This window comes from Gymnodraco acuticeps, unplaced genomic scaffold (genome assembly GCF_902827175.1).
Source record: "Gymnodraco acuticeps unplaced genomic scaffold, fGymAcu1.1, whole genome shotgun sequence".
NCBI lineage: Eukaryota > Metazoa > Chordata > Actinopteri > Perciformes > Bathydraconidae > Gymnodraco > Gymnodraco acuticeps.
In genome coordinates this window covers 208579-222833 of record NW_022990010.1, presented here as the reverse complement: position 1 = coordinate 222833, position 14255 = coordinate 208579, and the positions used below count along the sequence as shown (strand labels likewise).

The 14255-nt window shown below is 41.0% G+C and overlaps 1 protein-coding gene across 2 annotated transcripts in view; it reads left to right on the top strand.

Annotated features, from left to right (window-relative positions):
• The first annotated feature begins 1112 nt into the window (after nucleotides 1-1112).
• arid3a (AT rich interactive domain 3A (BRIGHT-like)) overlaps nucleotides 1113-14255 on the top strand; it is a 49583-nt gene continuing 36440 nt past the window's right edge. For both annotated transcript variants that reach the window (XM_034213105.1, XM_034213104.1), the window contains exon 1: nucleotides 1113-1396. The gene's annotated coding sequence lies outside the window, so the exon portion shown is untranslated. The remainder of the gene's footprint in view (nucleotides 1397-14255) is intronic.

Sequence of the window (14255 nt, the reverse complement as noted above, 5' to 3'; positions counted from 1 at the left end):
TTTAGTAAGCAGCTGCAACCAGTCACTGCAGTCAGCAATCCCACTGTAAAATCTGATTTGGAAAGAGATTATATGACTGGTGACTTTTGGGAGCTGTCAACAATTTCAAGCCGAGAGTTTATTGAACCGTGGCTAGACATATCTTGAATGTAGTTTATTTTCAGCATTTAATGTTGGTTTTAATGTTCACTTCGATACAAAACAACAACATCCAAACCAAGATAAGCCAAAGATCAAGTCTGCAACTCAGCATTAGTAGTTTCTATCAGTCTGGTGATATCTTACTATCTCTTGTTTAGTGTTACAAATCCATTTATCATTCAGTTAGTAGGGCTCCCCATGTGTTCTGAAAGAAAAAAGATCCACCCTCATTTTTTCAAAATTAATGTTGTAAAGCTTTATGTCATTAAATGACACTTTAGCTGTACAATTTGCTTGGATGAAGAAAAAAAAAAACGACAAGTCAGTTTTATAAAAGGCTGGTTTAATTAAATAAGATGAATTCTGATTAACTTTTAAGCTTATTTTATGCAGTTTCCACACCAAACAAGAGTAGTATTTCTCCCTTCAGCCTTACTGCTGAACAGGGGCTCGAAGGGACCGTCCCTAAAAGTCTACACCGATAGAAAATGTAAACACAACAGACAAGTTACCACAAGCTTAATGACATATGCCATAACATATTAATTGAAAAACATAAATATGAATATAAATTATACTTGATGACTATATTGAATTGGAAAATCATCATGTATAATGTTTCAGATAAACTTCGGACCCAGGCCCTTCCAACATTGCAACATAGAAAACTTGAGACATACAAATAAATAAAATAGTGACATAAAATAAAGCAAGATAAAACAGAATTTGAAATAAAATAATGGACCTATATAAAGAATAAAAACGGTATACTACAATAATCGACAAGGATAAACACTTGTGTGTATTAGGAGCATATGAAAAAGGGTGTGTGTGCCCACTCCCAGCCCACTTTATATAATTCACAACCGTACATTTACAGACACCCCCTGCTCCTGTGGGTGGGGGTGCTGATTCAGAGGTTAGGAATTTGCATCTGATTACTGTTTGTCAACCAATGACGTGAGCGTGCAGGCCGGAGCGTCTCTCCACGCCTCTCTCTCTCCGGCTGTCTGCTGCCTCAACCCGACACTCAAACTCTGAAAACACAATTACACGCAAAAGACGAATGCGTGGATATCATGCAGTCACATGAAACCACTTTATTTCCAGCCGATAAACACACGAACCTCCTCTCCTCTTCCTCCTTCTGGTGTTTTCCTCTCTGTGTGTAATCGAGGCTGGATTCAGAGACGGGGAAAACAGGAATGTTTCTTCCGGTTTCAAAGAGTGTAAAAACCGAACGGAAGCCGATGTGGTAAGTTTATTTCCTTTTTCTCTCTGTTTATCTTATTTATACGGTTTTTCGTTTTTGTTGCTTCCGTTTTTTTACTTGTCACTTACAGGACACCGTTTTTCTTTTTCTTTTTAATCGATGCGACGTTATCAAATCGCCTGATCGATAGTGCATTGTGAAGGTAGCAGAGGGGCTCACCTGCCATATGTCACCCAACCTACGTAATCTAAAACCACACTCACTTTAACTGCACTATGCCTTGTAGTAATATCTAACGGGTCTTTGATTATAATGCACCTTTTTTGGGTGGTTACAATTACATTATAAACTAATAAATATAGTAAAAATACAATGATGTATTATAACTAAACAACCAGTGGTCATATTACCGTAACTGTCAGTTATAAAGTGTACTAACGTTCTCACCAAAATACTCTTAGAAATGTAAAACCATAACTCTGCTCGCAGCACTACTTCATATAACAAGCTGATTATTGACAATATAGTCCGGTGTTAGCAAAATAACGGATTTAAACTAACCCACTCGTGTTTGCTGTTAAAGATGTGTGGACAAAATTGTCGAATTCAATTGTTTCGAAATGATTAAAATACTCGGCGTCGTCACGTCCTGTACAATTTGTAACTCATTGTTTAGCTACCACGCCATTAAAAATCGTCTGACGTCAGAGGCCTACATCTTATTGGAATTTGAGTTGATTAACAGTCAGTGAATGTGACAGCATCAACTAGTTGGTTTATACAGAACGTTTGGTGTGATGAAATGTCATGTAGGGGGTCAAAACCGATTCAGGGGGGGTGATTCAGAGTCACATGTAGCTTTATGAATGGATTTGAAGCACTAATTATTCAAAAAACAGAGTGGTAAAAGGTAACTACAATTACTTCGACAACATTTCTGAAGGAAGAGTGTAGGATTACTTTTTACCACTGTGCTTTGGACAGCTGTATTAGCCCACTAGTTTGAGATTGTAGATTAAAAACATGTTCTGAGTTATATGTAGGCGATAACACTTAATTTCAATTAATTAAAGTGATGCTTTCACTTAAATGCCTCTCAACATAGTTTGTGTATCAACATGTAATGGGTTCTTCAGTGGCCAAAGTTTCATGAAAATCTGGCCAGTCGTTTTTTGGTAATCCTGCAAATGTCAGCCCTGTTTGAGAGCTTAACACGCATAATCAGCCTATATGTAATTTAAGGATGTAAAACTACCTGTCAAGGTAAAACACAGGTGCAGATCTGCCTCATTCTAATATCCAACTGATACCATTTCTTAAAAGTGTTTAGGCTGCTCTAGTCTCTCTCAAGTGGAAAGTGGAATTGCGTAACAAAGGTGGTGTTTGTGGATAAAATAGTCTATCACTATCTGTTAGTGGCAGAGATCAAGACAAGTCCAACATGTCAGAGGAGTGATATGGACACAATGAACTGCCTTCAGTACAACAGTAGGGTGGTGGGAAAATCCTCTTTATCCTTCTGTATGACGTCAGTGGATATGAGAAGGGGGCACCAAACTTGTCACTTGTCATTTCAAATGGATTAAAAAAAGAACTCGGTCGCCCTCCTGATTGTATTTTTCAGGAGAGTCTGATTGGTTAGTCCACCCTGAAGAGCTCCACATCCACAACTACAAGTGACTTTTTTGTGGTTGTTTTTAGACTATAGTTTTTTCACCAAGTAGTGGGGGTGGGGGAACACAGTCACGGGAAGCTAGTATAGCTTAAAAGCCTTGTATAGTACTTAGTCTGAATGACCTTAAACATATATATGTACTGAGAGCAGTTATAGAATGTGCCGAGTTTAATTGTTCTAATCTAATGCATTTTCAGAGGCTGTCAAGATGAGAACTTGAAGATAGTTTGTATTAAACAACCTATAGTTGCTTTATTTCAGATGTACATTATGTACAATATATATATGTATATATATATATATACATATATATGTGTCATTCTGATGGGAACAAGGTTATGAAATATCCTTGGGTCTGACCATTTTTCTGTGATGTCACAAAGTAATTGGTAGAGGATTTTGAAACCAGAAATTTGAACAAGAGCAGGATGAAGGGGACGTTTACTTTTAGATATCTATGGAGAAACAATGATTTTATCACCAGTATTTTGTCCAATATTAGTCAGGTTTTACGGCACCTTGTTTCTTATGTCGCTACCCACAACGTTTGACTCGAAACATTTATGTCAGAAGGCAGGTCACCTTCCTATGGCAAATGTCCTCCATGCGACGGCTTAAAATTGTGGTTGTTTCTTTGTTTGTAGCCTTTATTTAACCAGGTGAAAGCCCCTTGAGATCAAAAGATCTCTTTTTCAAGGGTGACCTGCAGGACATTAGTTACACATGTAACATAGAAAAAAAACAAAGATAAAATGTGAGGTGTTCAATTTTTGCAACTGCGGTATCCGAATATGATTATTAGGTACTGAAAGCACTGATAGATTTCCAGGCCTTTTCGCACCCTGCACCCAACCATGCTCCAATCACCGTAGAGGCTCGCCCAGAAGTTGCCACACTAATCTGTTTGGTCCAATCTGGCATATGGTATGCTGTGGCCCACACAGGACTGCTGCCCCAGCTCTGTGTTTCAATGCAGAGAAATACTGCTGCAGCCAATGGATGGAGAGGGGTGTTTATGCAGTGATTGGCCCTATTGTGGATTAGAAATGTATGGCAGGTGATCAAGTTCAGGTCTTAAAAGGCCTCCCCATGCTGTGCCATAAAGCATTTGGTCCCTCAACGTATACAACTCTGTGTAGAAACCAGGTTTACATAAAGACGGCTTGTTGTTGCTCTTCATTGTGGTTCAGGCCCGGTTCTACGGGGGTGCATAAGGATGCATTGCACCCTCAGTTGAGTCGTTATGCACCCTCATTTGAAAAATGAAAAGTGAAAAATATTACATATATAATAACAATAATAATAATAAGAAGAAGAATATAGTTGAAATAAAATAAATTCTAATTGTGGTTAAATAACATTGTCTGCTGCATTTATTTGGTCAATTTAAACGGTAAGTAACGTTATTATGTCAGGTGTGCGTGACCTGTGCCGCTGCGCGTTCGTCATCTGCAAGGTGCTTACACAGCAGTCAATGATGGACATCAGAACATGGTTAAAACAACCAGCCCTTATTGCCAGCAGTAACACTGCATCTACTGCAGGTAATAACAGTAAAGATCATGGGGACATTACGGGGACAGGCGCTCATTTTGCAGCTCATGGTTTCAAAACAGAGATTGGCTGGAATATTCATGCAAAAAAGATGCCATCTTCTGCTATGCATGTAGACATTTCGGTCTTAAAAGGGGAGTGATTTGTAAAATATCCATAAAGAAAAAGTAAATCTGTTAACAGTTCTGTTTCATATGGGTGTTGCGATGTATCCATAGATCTCTTCATTTTGCTCTCAAAGTGCACCAGATTGATGCTTTTAACTTCAATATTTAAAAATAAATCTTCCCGGACGAGCATGCCCCCGGACCCCCTTAGAAGAGGTGAGGACCCCCCTAGAGGATGTGAGGACCCCCCTAGAGGAGGTGAGGACCCCCCTAGAGGGTGTTAGGTCCACTCCCCACTTATAAAAATAGCACTTCACCACTGCACCCTCTCTGATCTCAGATGCACCCTGAGTCTGGAACCGGGCCTGTGTGGTTTCACATACTTTGAGGATTTTCATGATTATTTGGTTGTTGTTTCTTTCAATGCTAAAAAGCAGGTTTTCATGTTGTAAGCCGGTTACAGCGTATGGGATTTAACCTCCCCTTCATTTATTGAAAAGAGATTAAATGTAGAGCAACTTGATGCAGTGCTGGAATGGTTGGTCATCAGAAAAATAATCGAAAACAACTTTAATAATTGATTATCATCAATCATTTATCAAGAACAAATGCCCACACTTGCAGGCTCCGGCCTGTGAGAATGTGCTGCTTTTCAGAGTTTTTAACAACATTGTTGATTAAATATATTTGTTGCTTTTTTCTGAATAGTTGATGAATAAGAAAGAAAAGAAAGTCCCTTGTAACTATTTCACCAGCGCATACAATGGTATGACTTGCTTGAAGTGAATATATCTGCACTTTCCTTCTTGTTCGCAGTTTGAATCTTTATGGTTTTTTTAACTTATTGTTATCGCTTTGGATAAAAGCGTCAGCCAAATGAAATGTAATGATTAAGGCATCTGTGTTTTTCCTCTTGTTGTTTTGACGTTGTGTGCTCTTGGTTTCTGGGAGTGTTCCTCTTGACATGTAAACTGGTCTCTGCAGCATCTTCTCGGATCAAGTGTTTGTTGTGATCTGTGTTGACAGGTTTATTAGGCATAAACTCCTTCAGCATTTTTGTTTGATGATGATGTTTGTATATTCACACCTCTCCGTGTTTGTTTAATGTACACATCAAGATGCAAAGCAGTCATCCCTGTTAACAGTTAATCAACAATTACCTCCTTCCTATGGCCGGTTATATTTACAAGCTAACTGATCCTTTTAGATTTTTGCATTTAAAAAAAGAAGTTCATAACCTGTATTTTATGCAAACCTGAGGGTGAGGAAGGCTAATATCTAGTGTAGAGATAGATGATTTAGTATCACCCATTTCTGAACCTTCAAATATACCTATTTGTTGTTGTAAATCTACAAATTTGACAAACATACTTAAGTAGAGCATTTTGTTTCAAATCTGTCATGTCAATGTATTAAATGCTCAATACAAAACAAAAGGCTTTCACAGAACTGAAAGGCACTTGTGTAAGGATATTTAGCTTGAAGGGATCTAAATGTATCGTTTATAGTTAGCAGAATAATACATAACAATGTAAATGTTCCATTATTGTCCAATACTTTATAGACCCCTATCCTGCATCCTTAATCCAGAGTCAGACAGCTTCCTGTCAGCTCACACGCCTGATCTCAGCCTGGCGGTATTTGTAATCAGTGATTGTAATGTACAAATAGCCTGCTCAGTTAGCCTCCGAGCATCATGGATGAATGAGTGGCCGTCGCTGGCAGTTGGCCACTAAACTGGTTAGTGGCTGTGAATTAATGACAGACATGCACAGACAAGACAAACAGGTCTTACACCTGTTTGATGTCCTGTTATCAAACTATAATCCTGCAGGGTTTTAAAGAGTGCTTTATATGGCATGTCATGAGGGTGTGGGCTTTGCCTAAAGGCCTGCATTGTGTCACTTTAATGTTGTAATAACTCACCTGCTAATATCTGCCTGATTTGTATCACAGTCAATGCATGTGCTGTCTGCACACCACAAGTTTCCCAGCTATTACAAAAGTGGGAAGCAGTGCGGCTTGGCAGGCTTTCAGCTGTTCTTGTGCCAAAAGCTACATTTCTGAAGGGCCTGAGCGGCACGTGGAGCTTTAACCCTGTGTTCCTGCCAAAAAATGCAGGGGAAAAAACTCACAGGTTACTTCACTGCCGGGGCCGGAGCCATGGGGGAATCCCAGCAGGGCTGACGGTGACGCAGGCACAGAGCAGACGAAAGTAGGGTCGGAGCTTTTGGGATACCCTGCAGTTCCTGAACTGAGCTGCTCATGCAGTTGTAGGCTTTGTGTTTTCAGTCAGCGGCTGAACGCGATCTGGCTGAACGCGATCTATCCTAGTACTTGTCTGCCTGGATACCAGCACACAGCTGCAACATGCTAACATGTCCATCAAACCTGAAGCATTTCAATTTCACATTTGCGTCCGCTAGCACTGGCATACTGCCCAAGCAATCAAAAGATTATTAAATCAGATACATGCCAAATGATACACATCACACCCTCGTGATTTTTTATTAGACATAGCGCAGGCAGGCCCATGAAACTGTAATCCACATTTAGCACGGAAGGGCCCGTTTCTGTTCTGGATGTCTCCATGTACAATGCACAGAGGCCTTTATCTAAGATTTCCACTCATCCATCGCCTCTCTGCAGACAATAGACTTGATTGTTAAAGATCACAATGCAGGGACGTGACTGCACAGTCACCATATAAACCAACACGTTAATCCAGTTTGGGACGCTCATGCCATTCAATGAAAACTCAACCCCCCCCTCCCCCCTTCACTCCACCCCCACCTCCCCCTGCACTAGTGGAACTATCATCATACCGTCAGTCTACAGTTACAATGGCAGTGCATCGAACTCTGCGAGCAGGGACATGCAGCTTGTCTCCTCAATCTCACATGTTATGGCAAAGTCAGTTTTCTCACATGAGGAATTTGACTTGTTGAGGTTGTTTCTGCAGCTCACAGAAAACAGCACAGAATGTAGACATTGTTACAATTAGTAATTAAGGTAACTTCAAAACAGGATTTAGTAGTTATTTTTAAGAAATATGTGCTTCCTCTATACAATCATTACACGATTTTCTGATAAAATGTACTTATAGGAAGTACTTACTAATAGGAAGCTAAACAGACAGATTTAGAAATAAAGGAAATACTTTAAATGTACAGCTGTACAATACTAATGCAATCCAGTGCAACAGCCATGCACTAAACTGCATTGTTATCAAGCTCTGGTTTTGTCGGTTAAAACGGTCAAGATTGTGTCAGGGAATTGTTTTTGGAAGTGCAAGGAACATAAAAATATAAGCATTAAACCAGAACAGTCACACACAAGACAAACGGATATTAGGAGACATTGTTTCCCTTTTAGTAACTACCGCCTTTTTGCCTTCTTTGAATGGCTTGGGTTTCTCCACCAGCGCTGTCATCACAGGAGATTTATGTTTTCTATCATAATACTACAGTATCCACATGAAGCTGTAACATGGCGAGGTCAATATCCACCAGTGAGGAGGCGGACATAACTGCCAGCAGACATTTCAGCTGCATCAGCAGATTATTTTCCAATTCATGCCTCTGATGACTTTACCTGCAGTTACAGTAGAGGAGGTCCTTTCATAGAGTTCAAATGTTTCACTTATTTACCCCGTAGGCCGTCATGTCCGTCCTGTTTAAGTAGCATTTTTAAAACATATTTATATGAATGGTTTTGTCCACCCACATAGGAATGTTTTTTTTTTCCATGTGTGGCATTAACACTCAATATTTTTTTAGATGTTGCTTTTTTTTCTTTACCAGTGTCACACATTGCTGTTATTTCTTGCCAATATCCAGTATGTTTTATTTTTGTATATTACAATTGTATTTTCCAATTAGAGTGGAAAGGCCCCTAACACATTTAACATTTATGCCGCTGGCTAGTTCCAGACATCAGCATCTTTCATTTCCTTCACCCATTTCCTAGTGAACAAACAATTGAATCCAGACTTTTTATATTTATTCCTCACATGCTGTAACATCAGTTGCTAAAAATCACTTTTAGCCTCGCTTAAGAATACTGTTGCTTGATAGATACCCACAGATTTCACTGCTGAGAAGTAGATCAACGGATTATTTTTGCTATATGCCCACTTAATTTATGGCATAGCTGGGGCTAATGAGATTTGGCTTGCTGTGTTGCCTCGGATCGCTGGAAGAGGTCAGTGGAAAGTGCGTGACGAGCCTCCGCGACACTTCCTCAATGATCTTGTTGTTGGTGCAGCCGGGCTCAATGGAGCCTGTGTTATTTCCCTGGGAGGTAATACTGCCAGGAATGTGAGAGAAGGACTCATAATCAAGACCAGCACCACTGACCGACTTCTTGTTTTTATGCTTTTCTCCCTCTTTTATGAAGAAAGGATCATGAATGGCTACTGTTTGGCTCCCTGGCCTGCACATGCAGTCACTCTTTGACTACTGTCATGTTCAATGCTCACATAAATAGTTTATGCTAAAACTATGGAAAGAGGGATAACCCCATAGTTTATATAAAGGTAATGTACCAATATTAGTTAATTAGAAAACAAGATGGATTCTGATAACATATTAAAAAAAACTACTACCACTATATAAGTATTTGACTATGTATTTGTTTTCCCATACATTTTACTCAGTTCTATTCATCACGTGTTTGAGAAGCATTAAATAAATATTTCTCAGTTTGATGCAAACAAATTAGAAGTACATTTTCCTTTTTTCTTTTATAGAGCAATTTGCATATTATAGCAGTACCTTCAGTATGTCAACAGAGCTTATACAGATAAGGATTTTAAAGTAAAAGAGGCTTGGCTGCGTCTATACCCTGAGGGACTTTATGATACTGCATTCAACATGTAGTGAGTTAAGAACCAAACTAGAAAAGCAGTCTTTAGAGATAAGTGCATTGTGGCAATTTAAAATGGAAAACACTCCTGACAGTATTTTTGAAGCTTCAGAGAAAGTAAAAATAGCTTTGTAGATATGGTAATTTTACAGTTGTTAATAAGTATGTTGTACTGCAAACTCCCTTGTTTTGTAATAATTGGATATTCACCTATCAGGACTGGATAACATTCAAAGAATAAATATAAGAAATGTAAAGACTTTCTGGCGCCATGACGGTCAGAAACCAACCTAACATATCAGTATAAATCACACTGACAAACTGTGCGTAACAAGTGCTGAGTGATAATATGATAAAGCCTGAAGGATTTCACTCCACCCACACATTTACTGTACACTGAAGCTGATAGGAATCACAATCTACAAGTCAGGTGGAAGGCTTTTATTCAAAACAGGTGCATGAGTGTGGAGGCTAATTTGATAAAGTACAGTACAGCAAGTACATGCACAGAAATTCCAAGAGGACATTATGGTACCACCCACACAGATTTTTTTGTTTTTTGGGGGGGGGGGTACTTGCTTTAATTATAGTACAGCTGAAGATAGACAGGAAAGGGGGGGGGAGACAGGCGATGACATGCAGCAAAGGGCCACAGGTCGGATTTGAACATTAGTCTACCAGGTGAGCTACCCGGGTGCCCCACAAACACTGATTTACATGCGATCTTTAGAGCAGGAAACACCGGCAGAAGCGCGCTTATAGCTCCAGAGATGAAGAGAATACAACATGTGTATTACCACTTTAAGAATATCTGACTTTCCATTCAAGCAGAACAGGAAGAACTTAATTTTAATACTTTGTTTTTAAACCTGGTTCACCGGGTTCATCTCTAAATAACCACAAGGCTTTCTCGGACAGAAAAAAGGGTTTCTTCTTTCAGTATATAAAAGGAAACAACAATATTTTATTCAAAATGTTGAAATGCAAGATATGTATCTGCACTGGCACAATGAAACTAAAAACCCTGATGTTAATGTCTGTATTTCTATGTTAAAAAATGTGTTTATACACACAGCCACAAAATGAATCCTCTCACATTCACATAAGGATTTTACAAGAAGGCTTTGATGCTCTTTCCAGAGTACATTTGACATGCTACGTATCTATGCAAGCAGCCAGTCTTATATGTAAATATGTGCGTTTACATGTGCATGTATGTGAGGCCATGTAGGTCTCTTTATCTCGTTGGAATTAGACCCTTAGTTCTCGTTCTTATCACTCTGTCCTGTTTGCTCAGACCTCGCAATCTTCTACCCCTGAAATGTGGGTTCAGAAAAAAGAGGATTAACCCATTAGCTCTCATTGTTTCTACTTTATCTTTCAATCAGCCAACTGTTTAAGTTTCTGCCCCGTTGGCTCCACCCTGCCCCCACATAGGGCTCCTGGACACCTAAACCAGCCTCCTTTTAGTGAAACAGGGTGTTAAATAAGCCCTAACGGTATTATAGTCAGCTGTCCTTTATAGTGTATAAAGCTTTTATTGCAATGTTGGATCATTTCTATATTTCCTAAGTTTGAAAAGTCTGTTCTCTGTGACATAACAGCTGGATTTTTACAAGATCAAATTCATATTATCAGGATTTTCATTCATTTGTGTCTGAACCAGTGTGATTCAGACCAACCGTTCTGTTAGGAGCTACTGGCAGCTACAGTTTGGATGTGTATAGCACATTCAAAAAATTGTGTAGATTCTGCAATAGTGTCAGAACCATAGACTGTAAATGGACGTAGCCTCCGTGACGTCACCCATAGGTTTCTGCAGAGTTGCTGTGAAGCCCTTAGTAGGCGGAGTTGGCCGCTGCCGTCTCGACAGTGACGTCAGAGCCTACCCCGGGATTCCACCGGGTCCGTCTACGCTGCGTTACGGCTGCGCCACGGTACGACTGCGCCACGGTTTTGTTCCGACCTCCTACAGCGTCAAACCCACCGGTGCCGGCTCGCAGTTTTTGTTGATTTGGGCATATTTCCTGGACAGGCTACCTTTGTACAGACAAAGTTAATAATAATTTTAATAGTCCAGTTATAAACGACATGAATCAAAGATATGTTGCTGTATTTTAGTGGTAAAAAAAATGCATTCATCATCATAATTATTCTATAAATATAATTTACACAGTGCCTGTAAACCGGAGGAGAACGCTGGCATTTATTCTCCTACTTGAAAGACTACGGAGGGAAAGGGTCTGCAAAATTCGTTTATTTTGGGGATTGACTGGATGCTCTGACCAGTCCACTTCCTGCCCGGCGCTATGCAACGCCTCGCGTCTCGTGTCGAAAATAGACCAGCGGAGCCCAGTGCAGAGACGCTTCTGAGCCGTAACGGTCCGTCCACACAGCGGCGTGCGTTGAAAGCTTCACCATTCACTTTGAATGGGGTGACGTCACTTTTTGATTGGCTGACGCTTCCGTCGAAGCTTGAAAAGTTGAACTTTTCTCTACTTTTGAAGCGAGCAACGGAGGCAAAGCGACGCGACGGAACCACAGTGCAGTTCTGCAAAGCCTGACGTCACCCCATTCAAAGTGAATGGGAAGCGCCTCCGTTGAATCAACGCACGCTGCCGTGTGGACGGGCCGTAACGCGGTCTGGTGGAACACCCAGTGGCCGTGATCGCTGTGAACGGCGGCCGTAACGCGGCGCAGACAGACCCGGTGGAATTCCGGGGACTCCCGCCTACTGGCGGAGCCGAGGCGGCATAAGATTAGTCCGATATGCAAAATGCACTTTGTGATGTCTTTTATACATACATTTGTGTCCCCGGTGCGTCGGGGAACTCATGCAGCATCAGAAAATAAAACCCTCTCTCTTTTCCTCCGTACACAAATCTTTTAAAAACGGGTGTACAACGAGCGGATACAGATTCCATCCGAACTGACGTCAAATCGGCAGTGGACCCACAGAAACTTGCTATCAGAAACAATGCCTGACGTGTTTTGGACGTAATCTCGTCTTTGTTTACATTAGCAAGCCTCGCTAACACTCAGAGCTAACCTGTACTGTGTATGTGTTTTAAAAAGCAGGAAATAAAAAAAAAACTCACCTTGTGATAAACCTGCAAGAGAAAAAGCATTTGAGCTCCATACTATTTCAGAAATAATCCTTGACGTGGTTTAAACAGGATGGCGTTTTATCACAGCAGAATTTAACTTTATCTCTGGTAGAATTCTGATCAGGCATTAGCTCCGCCTCCTCTTCTTTCTTTTTTTTCAAGCTAAGGACCCAAGATCCGCGTTTCTCTAACAGGGCTGCAAAAGAGGGGTTTGAGCAGTATGAGGCATGGCTACAATGGGTGAACTGTTTGGTATTTTGAAAAAAAAACTTCACAGACATGTTTTGTATAGGTATGGCCCTACAATATATGTTTCAAATATAGCATGATAGGTCCACTTTAAATGAAGAATACTCCACCAGGCACCAACACAACAAACACGTCCGAGTTCAAGTTGTGTTCCCCGGATCAGCCTCGCAGCTGAGCCCCTGTAGCAGCCTGGAGCTAACAGCGCTAACGGAGCTAGCAGAGGAACAGAAAGCTAGAAGCAGCAGTCACCGCAGAGACCTGTCACTCAAAGTGACCACGCCCTAATTTATGCAAAACCGCTAAGACCTAATATAAGTAAAAAAATGCACTCCCCAATCCATTGTCATGAAGGTGGAATCTAACTATATCCAGAATAATTTGTATTGCATCCAGTGGTAGAAACATGTTTATTTCTGCTGTAAAGTTGGGCATTTTAACATCGGGGTCTATGGAAATTGCTCCTTTCTGCAGCCATCGGCCAATAGATGAACTGCAGTTTGTGGCACTTCCCGGCTCTGCCCCAGAGTTTGCCGCTTGGTCAGAACTAGAGACTATTTCTTCATAAGGAGAGCAAGATAAGATGATCTCCCTCTTCTTTGATTGACTGATGCTACCCAATCATCTGTCAAGTATTCTTTAAAGTGCCTGTCCATCTCCAAACAGTCTCCAAAGATGGCTTCTCATACCTCATTCACACCAACGGTGTTTCAGGGCCGGTTTGGAGCTGGAGCTTGAAAAGCACCGGGTTTTCCTGTTCACACCGCACCAAAAAATTGTCCGGCTAGAGCAAAAGCACCGCATACGGCACGCTTACGTCGAGGCGGGGGCAGGGGCAGTGGCGGGATCAACTCCTGAACAACAACAAAAAGCCGGCGTTTTATCCAGTTTGTACACAACGATGGATAAACTTAACAAGCAGCAGTGGTCCACTGAAGAGACCAGCTACCTACTGGGAATCTGGTCTTCCGAAGCAGTACAGAGGAAGCTGGAGCACAATCGCCCATTGTTGTTGTTGTCGGTGTGAGCTGTGAGGGGTTTCCGCGCGGTTTGGCTTTATGAAGCAGGCACGCAAACGGTTACGTCATGACGCAAACGATGACGCAATGACGCAGCATCAGTCGGACTCTGGGCGGTGTGAAAAGAGCCGGAGCTAAACCGAAGAGCCGGTTCTGAACCTGAAAAGCTCTAGCACGGAGCTTGAACTGGAGTTGCGTTGGTGTGAATGAGGTATCAGATGGTTCTGTAAAACCAAACATTTTGGTTTGCCAGATTAGTTTGAATCAACATTGACGGTTAAATCCCCCCAAACATGTCAGACGGCAAACACACAATCAGGTAGCTTT